Here is a 13,994-nt window from a genome sequence, read left to right as displayed (position 1 = left end):
TGTGGCCCTCGAAATGACTAGATTTTTCAATTATATAATTGTTATAATTGAGGAAAATTTAACTAATTGTTAAAGTGAACCTAAATGTATTTTTTGGCAAACTAGGATGACCTGCAAAAAAAAAAAAAAAAAAATTAGTCTTGCCAATAAATAAATAACCAAATCTTTCATGGCCCTCGAGACCAGAGTCATGTGCATAATTGGCCCTCGAAAGGATTTGAGTTTGACATTCCTGTTCTGGAGTGTTAAGTCAATGAGTAATAGTATCTGTGAATTTATGTAGCTATTTTAAACAAGTTATCAGTACGTGTGACTGCTGGGTTATTAGCTTTGTGTTTTACACACTAACTTCTAAAACCTATTATATGCATTGTTCAAAATTCTTGGAACTGTAACCTCAAACCATTTCTTTAATTATTCTTCTACTTTTTTAACTCATCCAATTTAGACTTTGTTTATAGTTTATTTTAAAGTTTAAATAAATCTAATTTTATCTTGAGATTAGCTTATTTTTGTAATATTACTTTTATAAATACTATTCAATAACTTTTTGTTGGTCTAACTAATGTCTGGAGAGTTCGTGATGTCGAAGTTGGTTTCCATATTGAGATATTGAAAATAGGCAAAAACCTTTTTTAGTTTTAACTTGAAACATCTATATTCCTCTTCTATAGTACAAGCATTGACCTCATAGCTACCTTTATTTAGATAATTGCTGGCTAAAACCCTACTGATTTTCAACTTATACCATCTGTCCCTGTACTGTAGTACAAGCATTGAGGCCATAGCTATCTTTATTGAAATGTTTGCTAAAGAGAATCCTGTCAAATCCATCTATCTGATTCATTGAGAAATTGACTAAGTTTCTGCATGAATATTTGTCTTTAGTGTTTTTCAATTATAATTTTGCTGTTTAAAACCTTCATAAGTCCGTAATATATTAAGATTTAGCGAGTTCTTAATTTGATAAGTTTTGATATGTAATGCCACAAGCCAGTGAGAATTAAAGTAAAGTTATTCTAAATTATCAAAGCCATTTTGGAATCCTCTATACGTAATGGTATCTGATGGAGATCTGTTGAATTACTGATAATACCAGAGAGAAATTGCTTATCAAGTCTCTCTCTCTCTCTCTCTCTCTCTCTCTCTCTCTCTCTCTCTCTCTCTCTCTCTCTCTCTCTCTCTCTCTCTCTCTCTCTCGATAATATACAATTCAGATTTTTAGTAAGTTCCTGTTCTGTTGAAGAAAAACTTGTTGAAATTTATTCTAATTTCAATGAAGATAAGACGTAATTTTTTGTCAATTTTTCTCCTTGTTTTGTTCTCAGAAGTTACTTTTAATATAAATTTAATTAAATTTTTAAAAGAAACATCCTTTGTGGAACATTACAACAGTCACACGTAAGATCCTTGTTTAAAATAGCTGAGAAATTGTCCTAAACTTTATGGTCTTGGAGTTGTTAGTTTTTGGATAGTAAGCCTTAGAATGACTACACTGTTTTGCACGAAAATAATTAATTTTCAGCAATGATTTCATTGAAATTTCATGTAATGACCTTATTCGTGTGATCTGCTTCACACCAATAGTTACGTAATGTAGGTCAAGTGACTTGATTGATAGACTTGAGGACATAAGAAAGATTAAAGCTTCAGTTTAGGTATTTGGGGATAAATTGTTAAAGACTTTAGTTTTTAAAAGGTTTGAAGTTATGGCAAATTTATAAATTAATGGTAGAGTTATAAGATAAGAGAATGGGTAGATAAACAATGTTAAGAACTATTATCACATTAATTTTGTATATTCTATTCATACATTACTGTATCTTCTATTCATACATTATCACTGTATCTTCAATTTTATACATTACCACTGTATATTCTATTCATACATTATTACTGTATCTTCTATTTTATACATTACCACTGTATCTTCTATTCATACATTACTACTGTAGTTTCTATTCATAGATTACTACTACATCTTCCATTTATACATCACTACTGTATCTGCTTATAAATTGCTACTGTATTTTGTAATTTTGATCTGAAAATACATCTGTTTTAACAATGAAAAACGCAGAAAAGACATTAGCCATGTAAAGTACAAGAGATTTGTAATCGTAAAGTAAAATACATTATAGAAGACATTAAAAACGTCCATGGCTTAGCCATGAATGCCTCAAGATGTCTTCTATAATGTATTTTACTTTACCATTACAAACCTCATGCACTTTACATGGCTAATGTCTTTTCTGTGTTTTTCATTGTTAAAATAGCTGTATTTCTTTTCAAAATTACATAATACAGTAGAAATTTATAAGCAGAAGATACAGTAGTGATGTATAAATGGAAGATGTAGTAGTAATCTCTGAATAGAAACTACAGTAGTAATGTATGAATAGAAAATACAGTATTAATGTATGAATAGAAGATACAGTAGTAATGTATGAATAGAAATATACAGTAGTTATGTATAAAATAGAAGATACAGTAATAATGTATGAATGGAAAATACAGTAATGTATGAAAAGATACAGTAATAATGTATGAATAGAAGATACATTATTAATGTGTAGGAAAGCAGAAAAAACTGACTAATTTTGTAAAATTAATTACAATGTGTATAATTATGAAACTAAAACTGTAAATAAAAGAAATAAAAACTTAAATAAAATTTATTTATTTTCATTACATCCATAATATTAAACAAATATATTGAACAAATATATAAAAAAAATAAAAATTTCAGTAACTTGGAGTGTTCTCTCCTTAATCTAACGTTCATATGACTGAGTGTTCTCCCCAGTCGTCCCCCTCCCTCTTCTGGTATCAGTAAAATGCCTTCATTCTCTCTCCTCTGAAAGACCAGTGAGCTCATGAAGTATATAAACCTTGTTTTTTAACTATTATAAACCACAATTGTTCATTTATATGACTGGTTTTATTCTCTTCCAATGTACAGAACTCGTTCACTCTTCCACTGGTAAAATGAGAAATATATACTGTCTTGGTATGTTAGTATTATTAAAATGAAGACTATTTACTATGGTAATTCATTTTCAGTCCAATTCTTAAAGTATATTTATTCCTGACAACTCAAAGTCTTGTGATGATAATTCATTTTAGCCTCAAATTCAGTAAAAATAAGCTACTTTATTAACTCTGGGTTTAAGCATAGTCGACAAAGAGTCGACTATTTTCTGTTTTATTTTTAAATTATGAATTAAGAAAAACAAATACGTTTATATAATGTCTTTTATTGTAGAAGATTGGTTGCCATACACAAAACAGGTTTCAATACACTTAATAGAAATATTAAGTATACATATGAATATATTACAATCACAAACTATATCAAATTCTTTAATCCCGTTTTCTCTTAAACTAAACCAACGACAGAAAATCATAGAAAATGGACATTTTAGATCCCGTAACATGGGATACTAAAGTATTTTGTTATCTTTGATTTTTCTGAACATTGGAATGAGTTTGAAGTACAAATTTTGGGATTACAAGTGTCATAATTGTGTAAATTAGTTTAAGTTTCCAATAAAAAAAGAGAAGGAAATGGAAAGCCCACCAAGGCCCGCCCCTTCCCACCTGGCAACAAAAGACTAATTATGCATTTTGTTTTGTGAACGAACAAAGTCACCAGGCCCTTGAATGCTTTCCATTTCCTTCTCTTTTGAAATCTTTTATTGAAAATCTTACAGACATTAATGCAATGATTGTGAATTAAATACGCCAAGAATAGTATTTTTTTGTTTTTCAAGATAATGTTATAGTTCTAATTTTGACATTTTAAATGATAAACTTTAAGCAGTGACAGAGCAAGGGGAATTTTTTCTCAAATCTAAATTTTCATTTAGAAACAATAATTAAATAAAAACATGGTTGGAGGGAGTGGAGACCCGATCAGTCTTATATTACAATTCCACCACGATCAATTACTCCAGAAACCTTTTTGCCCTCTCAAAAGCAGACAGGAACCACAACTGCCCCCAAAGGCATCTCTCTCATCCGTCCCATTTCATGTGCAGGATTGAGTCGGGTAAAGGAGAAGACACGTGCAAACCACTGCCCTGACTATCCTTACTACTCCTCCTAGCAGATAGGCAGATCGGACCGAAGTACACATTAACCTTGCAAGTGGACCACAAAATATCAATTTAGTTCCATGTGTAATACATTCTCAAATAAGTCCCCTTTTAGAAGCTACGTGTAGAGAACCTAATTTAAGGTTTTCTTAAAACCTAAACAACCCTTAACATAATATTAGGCCTGCCTAAAAAGCTGAACACCCCTTAAACTAACAGTGGGCCTACCCAGAAAGCTGAAAACCCTTAAACTAACAGCAAGCCTACCTACAAAGCTGACCAACCCTTAAACTAATGGTAGCCCTACCTATAAAGCTGAACAACCCTTAAACTAACAGTAGGCTTACCTACAAAGCTGAAAACCCCTTAAACTAACAGTGGGCCTACCTACAAAGCTGAAAACTCCTTAAACTAACTGTAGGGCTACCTACAAAGCTGAACACCCCTTAAACTAACTGTAGGCCTACCTACAAAGCTGAACACCCCTTAAACTAACTGTAGGCCTACCTACAAAGCTGAACACCCCTTAAACTAACTGTAGGCCTACCTACAAAGCTGAACACCCCTTAAACTAACTGTAGGCCTACCTACAAAGCTGAACACCCCTTAAACTAACTGTAGGCCTACCTACAAAGCTGAACACCCCTTAAACTAACTGTAGGCCTACCTACAAAGCTGAACCACCCTTAAACTAACTGTAGGCCTACCTACAAAGCTGAATAACCTTTAAACTAACAATAGGCCTACCTACAAAGCTGAATAACCCTTAAACTAACAGCAAGCCTACCTACAAAGCTGAAAACCCCTTAAACTAACCGTAGGCCTACCTACAAAGCTGAACACCCCTTAAACTAACTGTAGGCCTACCTACAAAGCAGAACACCCCTTAAACTAACTGTAGGCCTACCTACCAAACAGAGATTTTACCCAAGTGTTACATTGCCTAGTACTTATTCCTATCATACACACACACCAACTAATCGAACAGTAGGCCTACTTGATAAAAATTAGTCTACAGTATGAAACACACACACACACACACACACACACACACACACACACACACTTCTGCCTAGCCCTGAATAAATTCTATTGATATTACCTGCTCCTAAACATCTCTTACTAAAACTATGGACAAGCTTAAGATTTTGAATTATTCGGACTCCTTCTCTTATATGAATACTTTTAAGTCAAGTCTACCTTTAATGAAATATCTTCGGCATTATAAACTTCGAATTTACGATCTTAATAGTCAGCAGATTTTTTAACAATTTGGAAAAATAGTTACATTAAACCCCATCATGTGAAATATAATTTTAATCTGAGTTTCATTATCAGAAAGTCATCATAGAATTACTGATATCATAGAATTAATGTCAAAGTTATAACTTAGGAAAATTATATTAGGCCATGGTGCGGTTTGAAAAGGTTATTAGTAATGTAAAAACATCCAATTGGTTGGCTTCTAACCAAAATTTCTGCATATGGACTATCATGAGTACTGAAGATAACTGAAATTTGATTTGAAAATAATTAATCCCAAGACTTGCAAAATATCTATATTTCAATAGGATGAACTAATGCCTTTATTCCTTCATAAAAATCAATTCCATTTATTAAAAGAAACTCTTGAATAAAAATCAGAATTACACATTAGGTATTATTTGTAAATTTCATTGCTTAGGGTAAAAGCACGAGCCTTAAATTTGTCCCCTAATAACAAATTGTGGGGGAAAAAAACCTTAAGCTTGTCCTTCATATTATTAAAGAATATTTCTATTTCTATATATTTCACCCTCGCCACCTTTCCTATCGCCTCATCTTAATGTGGCCAGGTAAGAAGTTGATAATTTTGACAATCTATAGATCAAAACAATTAGGATATACCAATCTGGTAAGGTGATCAACTGATTAAGCTACTATTGAAGAAAAAAAATCTTTAGATTTAATCTTGAAAGAATTAATACAAAGATGAGTGAAATTACTTTAAAATGATTAACCATTGGATTTGATTTTTCATATATGCATTCAATTACTCATTATAATAATCTTTAAAATCTACGATTCAACTATGAAATAAATTGAAACACCAGAATTATTTGATTTGAAACGTCCCTTTGGCCAAGAATTATTTGATTTGAAACGTCCCTTTGGCCAGGAATTATTTGATTTGAAACGTCCCTTTGGCCAAGAATTATTTAATTTGAAACGTCCCTTTGGCCAATTATGGAAGGAAACTGATATTGTCCTTCGTGAAATAAAATAGATTTTATACAGCTGCGTACTGAACAAAGTTTACCCTAATTTCAATATTTAAACTGACAATCTCCTATGGTTTAGACTAAATCTAGATTCAATTTTTGGCGTTAACCTGAGGTAAACACACTTGCTAACCTTGATTTAACCCAACCAAAACTAATCTAAGTGTCTCACTAAGATAACCTTTACACAGATCTATTAAAGTCAGCAACCAATTAAACTAATTTTCACTAAAGACAACACTGGCAAGAAACTATAACTCCTTTTCTGTAGACTAGATCCTCCTTGCAGCACTTACACCAGACATCATCCAACCACTCGTTCATTGCTTGTTACAAATATACTGATGTACAAGGAATGTAATGTCCTGCATCAATTAATTCCTAAATTCAATCCAAAGGTTTGATTTTAAGTAGTAGAGTAGGAACATAAGTGGTAGAGTAGCAACATAAGTGGTAGAGCAGCAACTTAAGTGGTAGAGTAGGAACATAAGTGTGTAGAGTAGGAACATAAGTGTGTAGAGCAGCAACATAAGTGTGTAGAGCAGCAACGTAAGTGGTAGAACAGCAACATAAGTGCTAGAACAGCAACACAAGTGGTAGAGTAGCAACATTAAATGGACTCTCAAAGCTTACTGTCGTGAAACTTCATAAAAATTAGATTTAAAAAGATTGTCGTAGTTACATAGTGACAAACTGACCTTTTTCTTGTCCCCTCAAGTTACTTAAAGATTACGGTAATATCAATGCAACCGCAGACATTTGAAGAGTGTACTGAACACTATTTTGAGAAAACTATAATTCCACTTAATCCTGCATAAATTTTAGAAATACTTAACCAAGAGCAGGTTAAACTAAATCAAATTGAAGCCATACGATTTAACCCTGTATAAACATCCCCTAAGCTAGGTTACCTAATCCTGAATTACACAAACAATGACTTTAATAATCCCTTAATTCCCTTAATCAACATTGGAAGTAACTCCCAAGCACAAATACTAACTAAAACTATACTAACAGCAATATATTCAAGAATGTATTACACACTTCTTCTAAAATGACTACAGCAGTTCTTTATCCCTCCTTTATGTCCTGAACAGAAACAGTAGGAATCAGATATCTTGGGACATTTATAATCCCAGCTGGACCCCTTTTCAGAGAGCTCGGGTATCTCAGTGTAATGGAAAGCACTGGAATGCAAGACTGACTGTCAACACTTCTTAAAATGATCTAAAAATTTAAAATTACATTAATTAATCTTTCTAACATTTTGAATTTTCATTGACTGATAAAATTGAAACATTACAGTTACTAATTTCACATTAACATTGAAATTTCACATATTCTTGGACAAATTTTAAATCAGTCTCTTGACAAAAATAATTTCACAACTCAATTTACACAATACATGACAAATTTGATATAGTTTGAAATTACAGTGTATACATAACAGAAACCTGTTCAATTTGACACTAGAATCTCCTACAATTAAGAATTAAAGATTTTTAAGAATAAATTTTAAACAATTTCAAAAATATTAAAAAGTATGAAACAACATTTTTAAAATCATTTGAGGCTTTAAGATCCTTTAACAAGGCTGAATGATTATCATGACTAGAATTGACAAGACAGAATATACTCTGATAGGATTTCAAGGAAATCAAATTGGACTAAACATGTTCACCATAGCACGCAGTCTAGCATTTTGACAATACAACATAACCAAGTTAACAATATTCTTCTCTCATTAAACCAGCAAAAGAATGAACGAGTTCCGTACATGGGAAGCTCATAAACAGCCTAAATGAACAGTGGTTCTAGTCAAAAGCAAGATATATACTTCATGGGCCCTCTGGTCTTTCAGTGGTGAGGAATATGGCAAGTACTGATACCAGAAGAGGGAGGGGGACAGATGGGGAGGGAGGCTCAGTCATATGAACGTTCCCTTTCTTTTTTAAATCTTTCCAAATTGGGAGGTGGATGGATCAAGGAGTGGGAATGGGAGTTCTGAAACTTTAGTTATGTATTAGAGTGAACAATCTGATTCGAAGCTGTTGCAAGATTTCACAAAATACTGCCCTGAGTCATTTTTGAAATTCAAAGTTAATTTCAAGGTATGTTCATTTAAGAGAAGATGAGGAATAACACTAATACTAGCCAAAGCCCTAACATTTTACATATTCACATACTAGCCATCACACTTCCTAGCCCTATTAGCTCTTTCACGTGAAGGTCCTCCTATCCATTTCAAACAAATGCCCTCCTATCCATATCACTCCGAAGCTCTCAAAGCCATTTCACACCAAAGCCCTCATAGCCACTTCACACCAAAGCCCTCATAGCCATTTCACACCAAAACCATCCTAGTCATTTCACACCATAGCCTTCCTAACCATTTCACACCACAGCCTTCCTAGCCATTTCACACCACAGCCTTCCTAGCCATTTCACACCATAGCCTTTTTAGCCATTTCACACCATAGCCTTTTTAGCCATTTACAACCAAAGCCCTACTAGCTATTTAACACCAGATCCCTACTAGCTATTTAACACCAAAGCCCTTCTAGCCATTTCACACCAAAGCCCTCCTAGCCATTTCACACCAAAGCCCTCCTAGCCATTTCACACCAAATTCCTCCTAGTCATTTCACAACAAAGCCCTCCTAGGCATTTCACAACAAAGGCCTCCTAGCCATTTCACACCAAAGGCCTTCTAGCCATTTCACACCAAAGCCCTCCTAGCCATTGCACACCAAATTCCTCCTAGTCATTTCACACCAAAGCCCTCCTAGCCATTTCACACTGAAGCCCTCCTAGCCATTTCACACCAAATCCCTCCTAGTCATTTCACACCAAATCCCTCCTAGCCATTTCACAACAAAGCCCTCCCAGCCATTTCACAACAAAGCCCTCCCAGCCATTTCACACCAAAGCCCTCCTAGCCAATTCACACCAAATTCCTCCTAGCCATTTCACACCAAAGGCCTCCTAGTCATTTCACACCAAAGGCCTCCTAGCCATTTTACACCAAATCCCTCCTAGCCATTGCACACCAAATCCCTCCTACCCATTCCACACCAAATCCCTCCTAGCCATTTCACACCAAAGTCCTCCTAGCCATTTCACACCAAAGGCCTCCTAGCCATTTCACACCAAAGCCCTCCCAGCCCTTTCACAACAAAGCCCTCCCAGCCATTTCACACCAAAGCCCTCCCAGCCATTTCACAACAAAGCCCTCCCAGCCATTTCACAACAAAGCCCTCCCAGCCATTTCACAACAAAGCCCTCCCAGCCATTTCACACCAAAACCCTCCCAGCCATTTCACAACAAAGCCCTCCTAGCCATTCCACACCAAATTCCTCCTAGCCATTTCACACCAAAGCCCTCCTAGTCATTTCACACCAAATCCCTCCTAGCCATTTCACACCAAAGCCCTCGCAGCCATTTCACACCAAAGTCCTCCTAGCCATTTCACACCGAATTCCTCCTAGTCATTTCACACCAAAGTCCTCCTAGCCATTTCACAACAAAGCCCTCCCAGCCCTTTCACAACAAAGCCCTCCCAGCCATTTCACACCGAATTCCTCCTAGTCATTTCACACCAAATCCCTCCTAGCCATTTCACACCAAAGCCCTCCTAGCCATTTCACAACAAAGCCCTCCCAGCCCTTTCACAACAAAGCCCTCCCAGCCATTTCACACCAAAGCCCTCCCAGCCATTTCACACCAAAACCCTCCCAGCCATTTCACAACAAAGCCCTCCTAGCCATTCCACACCAAATTCCTCCTAGCCATTTCACACCAAAGCCCTCCTAGTCATTTCACACCAAATCCCTCCTAGCCATTTCACACCAAAGCCCTCGCAGCCATTTCACACCAAAGTCCTCCTAGCCATTTCACACCGAATTCCTCCTAGTCATTTCACACCAAAGTCCTCCTAGCCATTTCACAACAAAGCCCTCCCAGCCCTTTCACAACAAAGTCCTCCTAGCCATTTCACACCGAATTCCTCCTAGTCATTTCACACCAAATCCCTCCTAGCCATTTCACAACAAAGCCCTCCCAGCCCTTTCACAACAAAGCCCTCCCAGCCATTTCACACCAAAGCCCTCCCAGCCATTTCACACCAAAACCCTCCCAGCCATTTCACAACAAAGCCCTCCTAGCCATTCCACACCAAATTCCTCCTAGCCATTTCACACCAAAGCCCTCCTAGTCATTTCACACCAAATCCCTCCTAGCCATTTCACACCAAAGCCCTCGCAGCCATTTCACACCAAAGTCCTCCTAGCCATTTCACACCGAATTCCTCCTAGTCATTTCACACCAAAGTCCTCCTAGCCATTTCACAACAAAGGCCTCCTAGCCATTTCACAACAAAGCCCTCTTAGCCATTTCACAACAAAGCCCTCCTAGCCATTTCACACCAAAGCCCTCCTAGCCATTTCACACCAAAGCCCTCTTAGCTATTTCACACCAAATTCCTCTTAGTTATTTCACACCAAAGTCCTCCTAGCCATTTCACACCAAAGGCCTCCTAGCCATTTCACACCAAATCCCTCTTAGCCATTTCACACCAAAGGCCTCCTAGCCATTTCACGCCAAATCCGTCCTAGCCATTTCACACCAAATCCCTCCTAACCATTTCACACCAAAGCCCTCCTAGCCATTTCACACCAAATCCCTCCTAGTCATTTCACACCAAAGCCCTCCTAGCCATTTCACACCAAAGTCATCCTAGCCATTTCACACCAAAGCCCTCACAGCCATTTCACAACAAAGCCCTCCTAGCCATTTCGCACCAAAGTCCTCCTAGCCATTTCACACCGAATTTCTCCTAGTCATTTCACACCAAAGTCCTCCTAGCCATTTCACAACAAAGGCCTCCTAGTCATTTCACAACAAAACCCTCTTAGCCATTTCACAACAAAGCCCTCCTAGCCATTTCACACCAAAGCCCTCCTAGCCATTTCACACCAAAGCCCTCTTAGCTATTTCACACCAAATTCCTCTTAGTTATTTCACACCAAAGTCCTCCTAGCCATTTCACACCAAAGGCCTCCTAGCCATTTCACACCAAATCCCTCCTAGCCATTTCACACCAAAGGCCTCCTAGCCATTTCACACCAAAGGCCTCCTAGCCATTTCACACCAAAGGCCTCCTAGCCATTTCACACCAAATCCCTCCTAGCCATTTCACACCAAAGCCCTCCTAGCTATTTCACACCAAATTCCTCTTAGTTATTTCACACCAAAGTCCTCCTAGCCCTTTCACACCAAATCCCTCCTAGCCATTTCACACCAAAGTCCTCCTAGCCATTTCACACCAAAGGCCTCCTAGCCATTTCACACCAAATCCCTCCTAGCCATTTCACACCAAAGCCCTTCTAGCCATTTCACACCAAAGGCCTCCTAGCCATTTCACGCCAAATCCCTCCTAGGCATTTCACACCAAATCCCTCCTAGCCATTTCACACCAAAGCCCTCCTAGCCATTTCACACCAAAGCCCTCCTAGTCATTTCACACCAAAGCCCTCCTAGCCATTTCACACCAAATCCCTCCTAGCCATTTCACACCAAAGTCCTTCTAGCCATTTCACACCAAATCCCTCCTAGCTATTTCACATCACCTCGTCTGCCAACGATCACCTAAATCTATTCACTATTCTGTATTATCCAGCAATGTTTAAGTCCTACTTTGATTCTTAGTATTTAAATCTATACGAATCAACAAATCAGCCTTTCGACCTTGCCATAAGCACAAGATTTTAAAACTATCTTTCCTAAACTTAAATTTAAGCTTCTCTAACAATATCTTATTCAAATCTGAAAGACATGTACAGTAACTTTTTCTTTTACATGTATCATATACCTTTTTATTTCATTCAAAGTATACTCCTAAAATCCTCTATAAACTACTCTAGTCACACACAGAGAGAGAGAGAGAGAGAGAGAGAGAGAGAGAGAGAGAGAGAGAGAGAGAGAGAGAGATATGGAAAACAAACCTTATAATGTTACCTTATAATCTATATGTATTCTTTAGTGATAATGGAGAGAGAGAGAGAGAGAGAGAGAGAGAGAGAGAGAGAGAGAGAGAGAGAGAGACTTAAGATTTTTAACATGGGGAGGGAGGATGGACATTTTATCAAATACTAAATCTCACAAAATTAAGTATAAAAAGTGGGATAAGTTTTTATACAAAATCTAGATTTTTAAATGTAGGACCAATGCATTTAAACTTTAGATTTCTTCAAATACATTTGTTAATTATTACCCTTTATGAAATCTAAAATACAATGTGGGGGATCAACTATCCAAGGTATAATTTTGAAACTTGAAAGTGTTTTGGGTTAAAGAACCTTAAGCTTATAGGACAGAAAGAAAAATTGAAAGGCTAAACACACCTTGAAATAACATTTTTTTCGCAGCTCAATTTAAATGCCCCAAAATGAAATAAACTATGTATACTTATCAAACTAAAATATCATTTCCATCAACTGAAAGTTTTGATACCGGATAATTCAGTAATCTTATAAAACCTTTAAATTCCTAATACAATAACATGTCTCATTCCATTGGATCAAATAAATAAATTCCGAAGATATCACTAGACTAAAATTTAACCTAAACAGCCCAGCCTCTATCTGAAATATCCCAGCCTCTACCTGAGAGAACTCCTACCTGAAATAACTCCTACCTGAAATAACTCCTACCTGAAATATTCCAGCATCTACCTGAAATAGCTTACCCTCAACTGAAAGAACTCCTAACTGAAAGAACTCCTACCTGAAATTACTCCTACCTGAAATAGCTCCTACTTGACATATCCTAGCCTCTAGAGAAATAACTCCTACCTGAAATAACTGCTATTTGATATATCCTAACCTCTACGAGAAAAAACTCCTACCTGATAAAAACTACTACCTGAAAAAAAAATCCTACCTGAAAAAACTCATACCTGAAAAAACAAGAAAAAAACTCCTACATGAAATAACTACATGAGAAAATCTCCTACATAAAAACTCCTACATGAAAAAACTCCTACATGAAAAAACTCCTACATGAAAAAACTCCTACCTGAAAAAACAAGAAAAAAACTCCTACATGAAATAACTACTACATGAGAAAATCTCATACCTGAAAAATATCCTACATGAAAAAAATTCCTACATGAAAAAAAACTCAATGAAAAAAACTCCTACATGAAATAACTCCTACCTGAAAAAACTCCTACCAGAAAAAACTCCTACCAGAAAAAACTCCTACCTGAATAAAAACTCCTACATGAACTAACTCCTACATGAAACATCCTAGGTTCTACCTGAAATAGCCTGCCCTCTACTGAAAGAACTCGTGCCTGAAATACTGCTACCTGAAATAGCTCACCTTCTACCTGGAAGAACTCCTACCTGGAAGAACTCCTACCTGGAAGAACTCCTAAATAACTCATACCCAAAATAACTCCTACTTAAATTAACTCCTACTTGAAATAGCCAAGCCCCTCCCTGAAATATCTTCTATCAGGACTACCAGAAATTTTAATGAGAATGAGATATAATTTAGGTCTAAAAAACTTCAGGTTAGCTTACGCAAGATTTCAATCTTAGTTATTGACATGGATTTAGATAGGCCTAAATT

The 13,994-nt window shown here is 36.4% G+C and overlaps 1 long non-coding RNA gene across 1 annotated transcript in view; it reads left to right on the top strand.

Annotated features, from left to right (window-relative positions):
- The window catches only part of LOC137636943 (uncharacterized), a 22,015-nt gene extending 19,630 nt beyond the window's left edge, over window positions 1-2,385 (top strand). The window contains exon 4 of the long non-coding RNA XR_011043310.1: window positions 1-2,385. This exon is cut by the window's left edge and continues 673 nt beyond it. This is a non-coding gene — a long non-coding RNA (uncharacterized lncRNA).
- The last annotated feature ends 11,609 nt before the right edge of the window (window positions 2,386-13,994 follow it).

Source organism: Palaemon carinicauda, chromosome 3 (assembly GCF_036898095.1).
Source record: "Palaemon carinicauda isolate YSFRI2023 chromosome 3, ASM3689809v2, whole genome shotgun sequence".
Taxonomy (NCBI): Eukaryota; Metazoa; Arthropoda; class Malacostraca; order Decapoda; family Palaemonidae; genus Palaemon; species Palaemon carinicauda.
Note: the sequence above shows the minus strand (reverse complement) of the source record. Positions and strands in the feature narration are given on the sequence as shown.